General features: G+C 38.1%; 1 pseudogene; it reads left to right on the top strand.

Annotated features, from left to right (window-relative positions):
- Positions 1-12,581, top strand: part of LOC140152850 (ATP-binding cassette sub-family C member 9-like) — a 67,148-nt pseudogene that overhangs the window by 28,512 nt on the left and 26,055 nt on the right.

Genomic DNA, 12,581 nt, shown 5'->3' with positions numbered 1-12,581 from the left:
ACTTTGGGAAAATGATCCCTGACACTTGGGGAGTATAAAACCGCAAAGGTCATGTGAGGTGAAAGGTCAGGTCAAATTTAAAGTTGCTTCAATTGGGCTGTAAGTCGGGGGAAATGATCCCTGACACTTGGGGAGTATAAAACCGCAAAGGTCATGTGAGGTCAAAGGTCAGGTCAAATTGGAAGTTGCTCTGATTGGGCTGTAACTCAGGTAAAATGATCATTGACTCTTGGGGAGTATGAAACTGCACGAGTCGTGCGATATGTCGAACTTTTCCTCCGGTCGTAAGGAACAAAAGGTCAGTGGCCGCATATCTGTAGGATCATTGGTGAGATATATTCACATTTTGTACTTAGTGCACCTAACCCTGTATCTTTTTAACCAAATATCCTAAAGAGTCGTGGAACACGAATCGATCGGCGCGAAGTTCATATTGGTGCGTATGCACCAAATATGTATCTTGTACATACTTGATATTAAGTATGGAATATTTTACTAGTCTGGAAGAGGTCTGCATAAACCGCACGAGCTACAAATTAAATATACAAAATAGCCAACATAGTGTTTTGGGGAACCATGTATCTGGAAAACGTACATTCATTGCCTTGCCATCAAAATTGTTGTACCACCCAAGTGCATTCATGTGTTACTATACTTCGAGACTATTTATTCGTTTGTGGATTAGATGGTTGTTTCTGCATTTCAGTGTCTATTGGTATGATTGGTATTTCTAGGGTGTCGATGAGCGGGTGTGTGAGTACCCATGTTTTGTATGCGCATATATGTTGTGCCACACTCACCTTAAAACATCGCCACCGAGAATGTACATTAAAATGCAGACTGTATATAAGAATAATAAAATAACATAACAAGTACAAATGGAAAGAACATGAGAATTGTGGAATGATATAATACCCATACCTGAAGTGAAGTCCGTAGCTGAAATATATTCCGTCTCTGTGATGTTCTTTGCAACTGGGTGTAGAACAAAACCAACTCCATGCTTGGCTCTTTTGTTCTTTTCAACTCCTGACCATATGAGAACAGAACATAACTGTTGTGGATTTCTTTCATCCCATATTCCTTTCGTTGGTGTTTGATATTCCCATGATATTGATTCTGGTTCTTTGTCACCTAAGCCACTGGAATTCCAAGTGGCTATTAATCTTTCCATTGTTCTAGTCCTTTAGAGGTCACTTCCAGTGTAAAAGCAAATGCCGTCCACAATTGTTTTTAGCCAGGAAAAATTAACACTCAATTGATGGTAAAAATTGTATGTAAATTGTACGTAGGTCCCGACTAAAGATTACTGTTTCGTCTTTATGGGAATCTAATCTCCAATATCTGGAAGAAACTTTTGGGGACCTGCGTGGAATTATCCTATAAAAAATCCAGACCGTATATACACGAAAAATGGCAGGTTCCATTAACCACATGTATACCCGGTATAATATAGGAGTATAGCACGTCAGGCACGTGTTGCCGGAGCGGCCCAGCGAGTTCAAATCGATAATGTATTGTGCATATGTCGCTGCCCATTTATTGTTGGATTTCTGTATGTAAAACACGCCGTTATCAACAATTGAGCGCTATTAATACACATTAATGTTTTTAAACAAATAAAATCCCAAAATATGGTACGTTTTCTGTCTTTGCTTGGCACGTGGTATGTTGAATAATGAAGTTGCGATTATATGTTTAAATTTGATGCTGGTGATTTGTCGATACTGTATAGGCCTACATTATAGCGGCGCAGTGCAGCGTGGGTTCGAACCCCTCCGGCGCCTCTGCCGAACTAAATTTCCTTTTTTTTTAAATTTCATATTATGTTAGGGAAATGTGGCTGGGAGAATGAATGTATGGCGAAGAGTGGTGTGATCGCACAGTGACGCCACTTGCACATGTGCATTGTTGTTACGCTTTGCCTTTGGGGTGTTCTCAGATTTGGGGTCAAATGTCATTAAGGGGTAACTCCTTCCGATTTAGGGCCAAAAACGTGATTTTGACACTCAAAATTCTTCTTCTTCTTCTACAAATAACATAATACAAATGCATCGACATTAGCCAGTGTCTATGGGTGTTCACAGATTTTGGGTCAAAGGTCATTAAGAGGGTTATTTAAAAAAACTAAATTCTGTCTAAAATTACATTGTACAGTGACGAGACCTGCACATAAGCATTGTTATTTGTCAACGTCTATTAGGTGTTGACCAAGGGTCAAAGGTCATTAAGGGGTTATTTCCGGTCCAAGACAAAAAAAATCTTCAAAATGCTACTTTTGCCACAAACAACATAGCAGAGTGACGCCACTTGCACACATGCATTGAAATTAGTCAGTGTCTATAATTTGTTCACAAATTTGGGGTCAAAGGTTATTAAGGGGTCACTTCCGATCTAAAACCAAATACCTACAACAATTTTTATTAGCCAAGTAAAACATTCCACAGTGACGGTATGTTCACACATGAAATATTATTACAAACTATGTGGTATTTTTGGGGTCAAAGATCATTAAGGAGTCACTTCCGGTCTAAAACAAAATACCGTTATCAATGTTTGTTAGCCAGGAAAAACATAGCAAAGAGCCGGTATGTTCACACATGAATTGCTGTTACCCAGTGTATATGTGGTAGTTTTTATTTGGAGTCAAAGATCATTAAGGGGTCACTTCCGGTCCGAGACGAAATACCTTAAAATTGCTTCTTCTGCCACAAACAACATAGCTGCGCTGAGTGACGCTAATTGCACACATGAATTGACATTAGCCAGTATCTATAGGATGCTAACATATTTGGGTTTAAAGGTCATTAAGCGGACCGGTTTGTTCGTGTTGTAGTATTCATTCTTATTCATTTTTTAAATATTTTTTTTAGACTATGGTATACGATAAAGCACTACGTCTGTCAAGTTATACTATTTCCGGAGGGAGTATGACACTTGGACAGATCACCAATCACATGTCTACAGATGCTTTCAATTTGTTCTACTTTTGCCAAAGATTGCACTATCTATGGGCAGTTCCGTTCAGAGTAGGTGATCTTTTTTGTTTTTGTCATAATACTAGGCTTTAATTTCGTCACAATCCTAGGCTTTGATCTTCGGGAAAACCCTCATGCTCGCCAATGCATAAGATGATCATAAGATAATAATTATACCTACATGTATGTGTAGGCCTACTGACCGGGAGCTATCTAGATATTTGATGTTTATCAGCAGTCTCCGGTGACCAGAAATAAGAGACAAAATTGTTCGAAAAAAAAAGTTGCGAAATGATGAAACTTGGTAGCTGTCATCATTACATTTCTGGAATGAACGACATTGAACACGTATTATTTGTTGCGGGCGAAGTTAAACAAAATAATGCACCCGCGCTGATGTTGATGCGTCTAATGCACGAGCCCCGAAGGAGTGTATGAAAGAGTGTATGAAGAGTGTATTTAGAGTGTATGAAACACAATCAATGCCTCCGTGTACTTTTCTAACCGCTTTTCGGATTGACTGCTTTGGTGAATGGTGATTAACAATAATTTCTTGACATTGGGAGGGTAAAATGGGTGGAGGTGGGGAGGAATAAGAATGTTTTGGTAAGTCAAAGGGGGTAGAGGCCATACAATTATTTGGCAGATTGGAAGGGGGAGCAAGCAATATTTGGCATACATTGACGGCCACTATTTTGATAAAAGGAAAACAGTAAAGAAACGTTAAAATATGTAAAATTTCCTGTTCGCTACGCTCGCGTTATATATCTAGACAATTTAAGCTTACAACTAATATAATATAATAATATAATATAATATAATATAATATAATATAATATAATATAATATATAATAAAAGTATATAATTCCGATGTTTAAAAAATTACAAACATTGGTCATTTTCATTATTCATTTCTCCAGCTTATTGCAGTGACCGCTTTGCTATATCTTCAAGTTGACTTGGCTTCATTTCTAGCTCTTGGTACTATTCTGATCGCTGTTCCTATAGAGCTTATAACAGCACGTATACAAACAAAGAAGCAAAAACTTGTCATGGTAAGAGTTATTTAAATGGACAATCCACTACTTTTCCAGAAATTAATCGAAATGAATCAGATTAAGGCACTTTCTAAGGCACTTTAAAAACAAAATTTGTATAAATCGTGGCGACGTGAATTGAAGGAATCCAATAAAGACAAAAAAATTAACCTACACGTAGTACATGTGTAATAAATTAATATGTAAACTTGTGTTTTTGTTCTCATGATTGCAAGTGCGACTAGAAAACCATGGTTAATTAGGCCTAAATGAAAAGAAGTGAAAAAGGTGATGTTAAATTCCATGGTTCAGCAAAAATACTATGCAAAGGTGGGTGACCGGCCCCTTAACCGGCCCCGATTTGTATTAATGCATGTGCATAGATTTTCCATTGACCGTACTCCCTTTGTCTGCTAGATCCTCAAGTGGACTACCATCCTTGCGATTTTTGCTAAAAATGCTTTAAAACACATGCGTCTATGGAAAAGAGGTATGGATGGCGGATACCTTCAAAATACGCCTAAGATAATACGCCTAACCTTAGACGTCTAAGGTGCAATCTTAGACGTCTAAGATGCATTCTTAGACGCCTAAGATGCAATCTTAGACGTCTGAGAATTTCGCGGTAGACTTAAATCAACGAATGACAGGACCCAAAATCCCAAACAACCAATCATCTTAGGCGTATTCAATTATTGACCAATGAAATCTTAGACGCCTAAGATTTTACACGCCTAAGATTTTTCTTAGACGTCCAAGATTGACCATTTGACCGTGACTAGTGATGGACGGTATCGCAAATTTGATCAAAACGTACGACGGACGCTGTAGAGATGCTCTCACTGGCGCCTGTTGTTGTTGGTCAGACCCTGTAGATGATGCTGCAGGCAGTGTGTTGGCATGGTTGGCGGTCGTGCTATTTGGTCAAACTGATCTACTACCTGATACAAAAATGGGGCGGTGATTAGCCATAATTCTGCTGGATTATAATGGCACTTCCCTGATAATAGTGAATAAAATATTCTAAACTTAGGCCTATATTACGGTATACCATCTCCACCAATTCCCCCTTTTTTATTTAATTCCTCGATTTTTTTTTTTATTCCCCTTTTTTTATTCAATTCCCCGATTTTTTTTAATTCCCTTTTTTTTATTCAATTCCCCGATTTTTTTTAATTCCCCCTTTTTTATTTAATTCCCCGATTTTTTTTAAATTTCCCCTTTTTTATTTAATTCCCCCATTTTTTTTATTTCCCCCTTTAAAAAAAAATTCAATTCCACCTTTTTTTAATCCTCCTTTTTAAAATAGTAATATCTTTTTTTTTTCATTCATTCATTCATATTTTTTTTCCAAAGTAGTTTATTCTTTTTGGAACAATTTCCCCTTTTTTTAAAATTCCCGCAACGGCCTCATTGTGAGTGTCCGTGCCTTAGGCACGGACACTCACAAAGCGTGCCTTCGGCACGCTGGCTTTAAGAGTGGTACTGCGGCCGTGTATGAGTGAGGGAATCGCCAATGACATGCGTGCCTACGGCACTATTTGATTTTTGCCTAGACTCTCCTCCCGACTATTTTTCTGGTATCCCTCGCCGCTTTCGGCGGCGGTAGATCGCCCAACTCCGCCTTCGGTGGAGACTAATTTTCTGCCACAATGAATGGTGTTTTTGCAATCATAGACCCTGGAAGATCTTCCAGGGTCTATGTTGCAATAGACTCTCCGCCTTCGGCGGAGACTAATTTTCTAGATTATCATGATTAGCTAATCTAGATTATCATGATTAGCCGTACAATCCCTTCGGCGGAGACTAATTGTCTGCCACAATGAATGGTGTTTTTGCAATCATAGACCCTGGAAGATCTTCCAGGGTCTATGTTGCAAATAGTCTGTGTTACAGACCGTGTACCTAAATTATCCATAGGGAGATAAACTACTGGGAACCACACACTCTCGGAAACCATAGTGGGCAATAATGATCATGATAGCCTGAGTGCCGTAGACTTATTTCAAGTCACGGGACTAGTAACAATATTCATGATCGATCACTGCGCATGGTATCTGTAATACGAGCTGGGGCTAGTAGTCTTCTAAGGTGCTTTGTGAGCTAGGCGAGCTATCACATTGGTGATACCGTCCACCACTAAAATATCAATCTTAGACGTGTAAGAAATCTTAGGCGTGTAAAATCTTAGGCGTCTAAGATTTCATTGGTCAATAATTGAATACGCCTAAGATGATTGGTTGTTTGGGATTTCTGATCCTGTGATTCGTTGATTTAAGTATACCGAAATTCTTACACGCCTAAGATTGCATCTTAGACGCCTAAGAATGTCTAAGATTAGGTATGTCACAGTGGCTGCACAATAATTCTGCCACACTGTGCATGCAAGCATAACAGTGAATTGAAAAGCGCGCGCTTCAAAGTTGACCAATTTTAGAAAACATCTATGTCAAAAAATGAATTTCCTCATATGCTTCATTTATCCAAATTGTTTGAATTTTTAATATATGGTGTGTGAAGACTTTCCGAGGCTACCATCGGGTCCGCAAAAATTAAATATTGTTTTGTTTAAGAGCTACTGCCTGTTTTATGGATTTTTGAAGATCGCTCATAAATCAGTAAATATAGGCCTATTGAAATAAAGGGACCTACCACCATTTAGCTGAAATATTAATCTTTCTTAGCATGTAAATTATTTCCGTCGACAACGAATGAAACACTTGCCTTGCCTTGAGTAAAACTAATTAAAAACCAAATAAATTTTTAGGGAGTAATTTTCCAAACCACAATAGCTCTAAGCCATTGTGTGTGTCCAAGGCCAATTTTCTTTTTTGTATACGCGATACAGTATCCTGTTACCATTTTTCCATTTGTCTTCCCATGTTAATCCAGATAACAAAATGTTAATTTAAAGTCTCATTGCAAATGAATTTTTATTTTACTTTTCGGAATTGAGCAATGGTGACACATACCATGTTTACAGAAAAAAATGAAAATTCTATTCCAGACATCGTCAAAATGTCAAACTTTGTGTATTTTTTGTATTATATTTAAGTAATTAACTGCAGTTTCTTTATTCAACATCATAACAGGTTCATACTTGACAAATTTATGGTGAATGAATAGACTTTCATTAAATATTGAAAAAACCCAAAATTACTCATGCCTAATTTACATAATAATATCATGAATGCATAATTAGCTGTAATTAGCTAATTTGCATAATTAATTACTTTTTGTGTATTTTTTGTTATCAATTGAAATAACTCCCGCACCCTGATATCATGTACGGTTTTCTATTGGCATCAATTTTGCATATTAATTAGCTGAACTTAGTCATTTTTTCACCTTTAATTTGTCTGCAGATTGGCTGAAATAGCTAAAATAGTATATTTGGTTAATTTATTATAATTATTCAATGATAGATTTTTAAATTTGGTTTTCTTTAACGAAGTACGGAAAGATAGGCATTTAACCTGTGATACTTAAAATAACGCTGCTTTTTCAAAATCTCGAAATGTGCCAATTTTGTCATTATAGCCATTTGTGGCAGGTTTTAATTCCATTTATGAGCATCTTAAAATTGACACTACATCACAATGCATTGACCGATTTCAATTCCGTTTTTTGATTTTTGATACTTTAATAAAGCTCATTCATGTAGAAACATTAAATAACGTGTTTCTGCTGCGCTTATTTTTGGGTTGATATGCCTACTAAGATTGCATCTTAGACGTCTAAGGTTAGGCGTATTATCTTGGGCGTATTTTGAAGGTATCCGCCATCTATAAAGAGGTATATTTAGTCGTTAAAAGTTCTGAAAATGTAATCCAGAAAACTGGGTCTGGATCGTGAATTTCACTATCAACCAAAAAGCATGTCTCGTATTATTATTACTGATTTCAGTAAAGCGTTTGATCGCGTAGATCATAACATTGCCATCCCCAAGTTGCTAAAAATGGGTGCTAGACCCGCAGTCCTACCATGGATATGCAGTTTTTTGTCTAACAGAGTCCAATGTGTTAGGTATCATAATATATTATCTGAGTGGAGTGAACTCACGGGAGGGGTCCCACAGGGCACTCTGGATGGCCCAACCATTTTTCTTGCCCTGGCAAATGATGCCGCTATAATGAAAGATACCAACAAACTTGCGCTCAAATATGTGGATGACTTGACTATGGTTGAGAATACATTTGTTGACCAGAACAGTACCATCCAGTGTGACCTGGACAAATTTAATAATTGGACCACTGACAATCATATGAATTTGAACGCGTCTAAGTGTATGTTTATGGATGTCACCTTTGTAGCAATCCCACCAGTGCTAGTCCCACTTCGTTTGGGTAGCGAGCATTTACAAAGCAAATGTGGTTAAGATCTTGGGAGTAAAAATTGCTAACAACCTCAAGTGGGACAACCACACTGATGACATCATTAAACGTGCAAATGGACGCCTTTTCATGCTCAGTACACACTCAGGCGTTATGCTCTAAGCATACATGATCTGGTGACAATATATGTCGGTTTTATTCGACCTCTTCTTGAATACGCCGTGCCTGTATGGCACCCCGGTCTTACTGAGAATCAACATTATGCTTTAGAGCGTATACAGAAGAGGGCGTGTAAGATCATCATGGGTTCTCAATATATTTCTTACCAAGATGTACTTATCACATGTGATATTTTTGAGCTCCGATTACGTCGTGACAAAATCTGTTTGGACTTTGCCAAAACTCTTTATAATTCAAATGAGTTTCGCGATTGGTTGCCAAAGTTAAGATCTGAGCAAGTCAGAAGGACTCTCCGTAATGCCAACACACTGACTGTGCCAAAAACACGCACTAAAAGATACGCTCAAAGTGCAATTCCTTTCATGATTTAAATGTGGAACGAAAAATGTGATGGGTGCCTCAAGAGTCACATTTTCATGAACTGCTTGTATTAGATATAGTTTTTAGTGTGTTTTTGATCATTGAATAATATTTGATCTTTGATATTTTGTTGCTATGAAATTTAAGTTTGGATGGGGGTGTGTGGGTGTGTGTGACGTGTTGGGTGTGTGGTTGTGAGGTGAGGAAAGTCAATCTCTTTGCATATATTGTTTGTTGTAGTACTAATTTTGGTAGTTGTAGGTCAATTATTTATTGGTGATATTTGGTGAGTGTGATGGGTGGGTGTAAGTGGGTGTGAATGTGTGTTGCAGTTGTGTAAATGTGAGTGGCAGCTTGTATGAACGAGCAAGGAAGGTTATTTGCATTTGAAGTGTCTTTGTTTAAAAATATTGTCAATTTATATTTATATGCCATTTATTATTTAGCTTAAATGTATTTTATATGTGCAATGTATGTAATTCAGCCTTTGGCTGCGAAGTGCATTTTTCTAATAAAAATAAAAAATACTTTAATTGTGATAAACATCTGTATAGCTCTGTATAATCAGATGAGTTCATCATGATCAATAACCTATTCGTTTTTAAAATATTACAATATGTAAAAATGTAAATACTTATTTTTAAAATGTATTGCAGAAAAATTCAGATGAGCGTCTCAAGCAATCTAACGAGATGTTACTAGGAATCAAGCTTCTTAAGATGTACGGATGGGAGGAAATGTTTTGCAAGGCGATTGAAGCTGTACGGAAGCTAGAAATGTCGTCTATTTTCAGTTACAATGGCTGCTACAGCTTTAATAGTAAGTTGTGTGTATCGGCTGTTTGAAGCTGAATTTATACTTGATCGCTGACCGACAAGCAACTGAAATGTAACCGTGTATTAGTCAAAAATCAACAAATCGTGATGGTGGGTAACGAGTGACGACCAGACGTGAACTTGCATCGCAAACAAGACACCAACAAAAATATATATTCCATGTACATTGTACAATTAGAAGCTGCAAGGTCCAAATGCTATATTTAAGATTTGTGTGACAATGCGTTTTGCTACTTTGTTCCAGATGTTACAAGTTTTCCCACAAAACTGACTAAATATCGTTGTAAAGAGTGCAAATTCATTTTTAATATTTTAATGTCTGTTACCAATTATTACAAAAAAAGCGTTTTTTCGAGTTATGTTTAAATTTTTTATTATCTTCCAGTATTTGTTACCCAATGTACTCCAACACTGATGAACCTAGCAGTAAGTAGTTTTTTGTACCGATCAATTATTTTGCAACGGAGCATCCTATTTCGCTCATATAATTTAGCGAAATGATTTTTTACCTATCGCCTTTATTTACCTGGTGGTTGGGGGACAATCGAACTTCGAGGGTACAGTAGGCAGGGCCGTCGGTAGACCATTTTCTCAGGGGGAGGGGGTGTCGAGAAATAAATTTTGCTGGTATGGCCGGATTTACATTTTGTTGGCCCCTGCACAGCATGATTGCCACCCTGGCTCTTCGGGTAGAAGACACCCCTCTCCACTCTCCGAAAATTTGCTATTTCATTGCTAAAATTCAAAGGGCGATGAACCGGAGTCACCGAGTCTGGGGGCAAAATTTTCTAATTGTCCCACTCTACTACTAAAAGAACATTACCGTAACAAATGCGCGCGAAGCGCGCGAAAAAATTGCAATTTCAATGCTAAAATGAACACAGTCGTGGGTACTAAAATCGTGCCAAAGGAAGATGCATAGGCGTTTAACATATTTTAGTTAATTTAGTCCCGGTATTGATCCAGCTCATGAGCTTTATGCTTATTCCAGGCATCAGAGGAGTTGCCCTAGTACTCATATTTATGATTCACATAATAGAAAGGATGGAATTATAACTCTCATTCATAATTGTGTTCAAGTTTGAGATGAAAAAAAAGGAATTTCCAATAGGGCGTCTCGCAGATCTACTTACAGAATGGGTTTGCCGAGATAAATGCGCGCGAAGCGCGCGGCAATTTGGCATTTTAACACTAAATGTTCTAAAATGTGCTTAATTTTGGGTCTAAATTAGACCAATTAGATGCAAATCGTAAATTTTGTCATAACATTCCTGCCGACTGAGCAGGGGAGGGGATTGACAGGGCCGGATTTACCGTTTTGGGGGGCCTTGGCCAGGCCAAAATTTGGAGGCCCCAAACCCACCGTGGCGAAGGCATGTGCACGCAATTGGGCACGTTTTGGTTTAGGTATAAGATCGATCTTGGCGGCGTGCGGGAGCATTACAATTTAGAGGCAGACGAGCATAGATTTCATTAGGACATTTTCGGGGAAAAAATTCAAAGGACGAAGGAGCACAAATCGGCTGGGACCGAGACTATCACACAATACGCAAAGCGAAATTCGCGTAGGTGCTGCGATGTTATGTCTCCAGCCTCCCACTACTATATAATAGTATCGAGCATTTTTCAGCTGTTTTGATTAACTATATATTATATATCTATATTAGATCTATATTATATACACAGCTACGTTGTCGCCTGTTCAAATTTCTTACGCCTATATTATATATATATATATATATATATATATATATATATAAATTTCAAAGTACAGACCTTTGGAAAGGCAAGCGTTACTAATAGTTTCACGGCATACCCTCACTGACGATCATTGGGTATACCGATTATAGAAAAATTATAATTTCTTACGCAATCAAACATCTTTTTCTATAATCGCAGGTATACGTCTCTTACCCCTACATTACCGGTAAACCTTTGGAACCAAATACAACATTTGCCGCTCTTTCTTTGATGAACTTACTCTTAGAACCGATGTATTTTGTGCCATTGGTCACTTCACTATTAGTGAATGCATTTGTTGGTGTACGTAGATTTGAGGCGTTTTTTACGGCTCCAGAAACGGAAAGGTCTCATGAAATCCAGTGGACAGAATACTTTAGCAAAGATGAGGTAGGTCATGTAGGTTGTATTTCGATGCGGCGTTCTCTGGAATATGGGTAGACTGCTTCCCAGGCTTTACTGTTTTTTATGGGGTTTTTTTCGGACTGATAACAGTATCCCCCGAGAACCACTGTCCCCGATTGAAACACCACCGTACCAGGTAGTATAGGACACATATCACGCGACGTACGAGCTGGCTAAACTGCTAGGTTGAAAGCCCGCGACCGTTCACAATAGAGTAGCTTTCACATTTTTAAAAACAACATGCTTACAGTGCAGTTCGTCTGTGGCGTACCCAGGTCACTCCTAGGGGGGGTGGAGACAATATGAATGTTGGCGCCCCATTCAACAGCCAGCCCGAAAAGGTTCACCCAAATTGTGACAGTGTGTTAGGTTTCTGCAACGACGCACTCCTCAAAGGGAAGAAACCTTATCATTGGTCCATACTTAATATTGTTCCTATTCCCAAAACAGGATATCTTAGTTCAGGAAGCAACTTTCGCGGTATCACTCTATGCTCCATCGTAGCCAACCCTACAACAGAATGATACTTAATAGGATCAGACCAGAAATTGACAAGCATCTGAGAACAAATCAGAATGGACTTAGAGTTGGTTGAACGACTGATGTGCACATCCTTGCACTACGTAGGCTGATTGACGAGGTGAGGGCCTACAGCATGTCAGCTATAATAACATTAGTCGACTTCAAGAAAGCTTTCGACAACACACATT

Source organism: Amphiura filiformis, chromosome 5 (genome assembly GCF_039555335.1).
Source record: "Amphiura filiformis chromosome 5, Afil_fr2py, whole genome shotgun sequence".
Taxonomy (NCBI): Eukaryota; Metazoa; Echinodermata; class Ophiuroidea; order Amphilepidida; family Amphiuridae; genus Amphiura; species Amphiura filiformis.
The sequence above is the reverse complement of the archived record's forward strand: the minus strand, read 5'-3'. Positions and strand labels throughout refer to the sequence as shown.